The 4,117-nt window shown below is 43.1% G+C and overlaps 1 pseudogene; it reads right to left on the reverse strand.

Annotated features, from left to right (window-relative positions):
* Positions 1 to 3,109: 3,109 nt before the first annotated feature.
* Positions 3,110 to 3,722, reverse strand: LOC114636615 (annotated as a pseudogene).
* Between the last annotated feature and the right edge of the window lie 395 nt (positions 3,723 to 4,117).

Consider the following 4,117-nt stretch of genomic DNA (forward strand, 5'->3'; position numbering starts at 1 on the left):
TTTCTAATGTGGGAGAACTAGGTTCTGATGATGGCAAGTACCTTGGATTGCTGGTGTGTGTGTTCTTGTGCTTGCCTTTTCCATCTGGATCACCTTTGTGCTATCTGTGCTGTCTCTGACTGGGACCTGTCTTTCCTATTATCTACGTTGTGTCAGAACTGTTTGGGATGGGTTTTGCTGCTGGGGTTAGAGCTGAGGCCCAAGATGTGCTCCGTGATCAGGTGGAAACAAGGAGGGGCCTGGGCTCCGGGTCAGGAATGGATTCCTGGGTCCCAGTGGGTCCCGTTTGCTCCCTGATTGGGGGCAAGTATTGCCACCTCCTAGCCTAAGATACTGCTTGAGTTATAGCTACTGAGAGCCCCACTTCCTCTGGATTCTGTGAGATTGGGTGCAGAGCTGCCTCGTAGGATCTGCGAGTGCTCAGGCCCAGACCAGATAAAGTCCTTGCTCTGGGCCAGGAGCGAATTCCTGGGTCCCAGTGGGTCTCAGTTGCTCCCTGTTTGGGGCAAGTGCTGCTTTTTCCTTACCTGGGATGCTGCCTGAGTTAAAGCTCCTGGGAGTCCCTCTTTCTCTCGGTTTTCTGGAGTTGGGTACAGAGCTGCCGCCTGTGACCTGCTCTATGCTCGGGCCCCATATTCAAGACTCTTTAGCTTTTAATAAAACATAAAAAAAGGTATTTTGGCCTACTACCCTGGTTTACAACACTGAAATATACTATATGTGTATGACTGTTTTCCACACCAGCCAACCAACACTCTTCTATACTATCTTCCCCGGATCCTTCTCAGCCTTGACAGCAGGGCAGTGACATCACATTACATCACAACTTTGTAGGGGCTCTAGAAGTGACTGTTCTCCCCAGCACCAGACAGAGAGCAGGAGGAGGAACCCAGTAGCTCCATGTCTTTTCCCTTTCCTGACTGTCTTATACTCTACCATGCAGTAAGGTTGTTCACATATGTGCCAGTATAATCACCACAACAGAGAGGAAGGAACAGGTGTGAGTGCTACCTGGAAATTCAGTAGGCAGCTTTAGGATCTGAACAGATCCTGTGGAGTTTGATCACTGTATTTCCTTACTGGGCAGGAAGAAATGATGCAAACTGGTGACAGCCAGTGTGCAGGAGAACAAGGCAGACCAATGACTGTGAAAATCAAAAACAAAGACACCAAACAAACATAACAGAGGACATAAAGTTATGAGGTGTTGATGTTAGGTCCTGGTTCCTCCTCCCAGCCCCATGCTCCCAGAGATAAGACTCAGACTCAAAATATATTTACAAATACCTTGGCCATATAGCTAGGATCTTCTATGACTAGAACTGTAACTTAAGACAACTCATTTATTTTAATCTACATTTTGCCAAATAGATGGTTACCTGTGCATCTATCTCCTCACATCTTCCCCGGCCAATATTCTGCGCTTGGCTCTATCCCAGTATACTTTCTGCCTCCCAGATATCCTACCTCTATTCCTTGCCTAAACCATAGGCCATAGGCTTTTTAATTGACAGGTGATTCATCCATACAATGCACAAGATACTCCCTCTACAATGAGGGAAGATTAAGGGACTAATCCTGGGTAGTACTGCAAAGGGAAAGATCAAAAAAGATTAAATATGATCAAAATATATTGATACGAAATTCTCAAAGTATAAGTAAAAAAAAGTATCACTAAAGAAAGAGATTCTCTCTCTCTCTCTCTCTCTCTCTCTCTCTCTCTCTCTCTCATACACACACACACACACACACACACACACACTCACACACACACACAACAGGTTATAATGCACACCATTAATCCCAGCATTCAGGAGACAAAGGCAGGTGGATTTCTGTGAGTTTGAGGCCAGCCTGGTCTACAGATTAAGTTCCAGGATATACAAGGCTACACACAGAGAAACAAACAAAAAGAAAGATAGATAATGTAGAGAACAATTTGGTCCAGTCAGAGAAAGAGGATGTGTATCTAGACTAGACTAGTGGAAGTGGAGGAGGAAGAGGAGTTGGAATACACTGTGAGTCTGACCAGCCTATGGTAGACCAGAGGATGAGGCTGCTCCAGGGCCCTTAGGGTGTGGCTACAACCTTGCTGTAGCTGCTGCTGCTGAGCATGGACACAGGTATCAGGAAGAAGAGGACATTGTTTTATGGTTGAATATTTGAATACCAAAACTGCCAAGAAACCAATAAATAGTTTTCACTTCCATTCTGTTTGGGATTAAAAAAAAATCAGTCTTTATCATGAAACTTTGGTAGAAGCATTTCAAGGAGGTGATCTGGAATTCAGAGACCTGGATATTAAATTTACAGATGATGTAGTGCTAATACTGTGAAGTTGACAGATTTGTGAATGCTATCAAAAAATCAGTACTGGTAAACTGGGTGTGGTGGTGCATGCCTGCAATTCTAACAGAGACAGGCAGATCTCTGAGTTGGAGGACAGCCTGGTCTACAGAGTAAGTTCCAGGACAGTCAGGGTTCCACAGAAAAACTATTCTTAATAACCTAAACAACAACAACAAGAACAACAACAGCACTGGTGCCAGTTGTTCATAGATGGCTTACCAATATGGGTTATTATTGATAAAGCAGATACAATGGGAATGATTACTATCTTTGAACCTACAAAAATCTTGAAACAAATTTCTGTGGAACATTAAATTGTTGATGTTCATCTAACTAGTGAAGGAGAGGTGAGACTGTTTCTGAGTTCTAAAATACAGATGTCAGAGGCAGAAATATGGGAAAAAGCAGATGCAAAATTCAGTGACATTCTTGACAGTTGTCTTGATCCACCACTCTTTTTTTTCTAGCATAGGGTTCATTGGTTTTCAACTTTCAATTTCTTCATGTTGGTGAAGATCACAGTGGGTTTAAATTTTTCTCAGAATTCACATTTAATAGATACTAAAAGAAAAAAAATAAGAAGAAAGAAAAAAGGAATTAACATTTCTGTGAGTGGTAAAGATGCTCTGCCCAGCTCAGGCCATTACCAATAGTGGAAGAAAGGCTCACCAACCCAGCCCTGTAGGAAAGGCTTGTCTGAAATCACACCACATCATGTGTTTAAGCATGAGTAGAGTACAAGAGATTTTATTCTGGCTGCTCAATGCTGCCTGTCAGAAAAATGGTCCAGCGCGCACTTCTGCCTAGAGAAACACTCTTTTCACTTATGAACATCAGGCTTGATGGGACCACTGCCTGGTTTTCAGCCAGCTGGGCACACTTCACCATGCTTGTCTCAGAATCTCATCCACAGAGTGGACAACAGGAAGATCTTGATGGTTTATTGATTTCTGGCAAAGGATGCCTTTATAATCAATAATAAAGAGGCCCCTGAAAGAGATACCTCCATCATCCTTTAAGACTCCATAATCCTGAGCAATGGTGCTCTTGGGATCTCATATCAAGGGAATGTTCATGGGTCTCAATCCTCCTTTCTTCTTGGCCGTGTTAATCCATGCCAGACGACAGAGTGAGAATCCACAGAAACTCCAATCACTTGGCAGTTGAGTTTCTTAAATTCTTCTGCTATGTTACTGAAAGCAATGATCTCCTCGGGACACACCAAAGTAAAGTCAAGAGGGTATAAAAAGAACACAACATATTTTCCTGTGTATTCACTTAGGCTAATATCTTTGAATTGTCCATTGTCTGGCATAGCAGTTGTAGCTTTGAAGTTGAGCAGGTTAACCAATGTTTGCATTTCCTGAAGACATCTTGCTATCAACAGGGTTGAGCAACATGTCTCCCGGACAGACAACCATGAGAACACAGGAAGAGGTCGCTCTCTGGGTTTAATCTTCATATTGTTGTTTAATATAAATGTTATTGTTTTCAGACAGGGTTTCTCTGTTTTTTCTTGCCATCCTAGAACTTACTCTATAGTGTAGGCTGGCCTCCAACTCACAGAGATCTGCCTGCCTCTGCCTCCAGAGTGCTGGGAATCAAGGTGTGCACTACCACCGCCTGGTTAGTTTTAATGAGAACGTTAAGTAAAGATTCTGCAGATACAGTAAAGAAACAGTGGATGATACGGATAGAGAGCAAGCAGGTGGACGTGGATGGAGGCAGGTATGTGGAAATGTACTTAGACCCTCAAGTCACCTCTAAT

This window comes from Grammomys surdaster, unplaced genomic scaffold (assembly GCF_004785775.1).
Source record: "Grammomys surdaster isolate TR1022 unplaced genomic scaffold, NIH_TR_1.0 124643, whole genome shotgun sequence".
Classification (NCBI taxonomy): Eukaryota; Metazoa; Chordata; class Mammalia; order Rodentia; family Muridae; genus Grammomys; species Grammomys surdaster.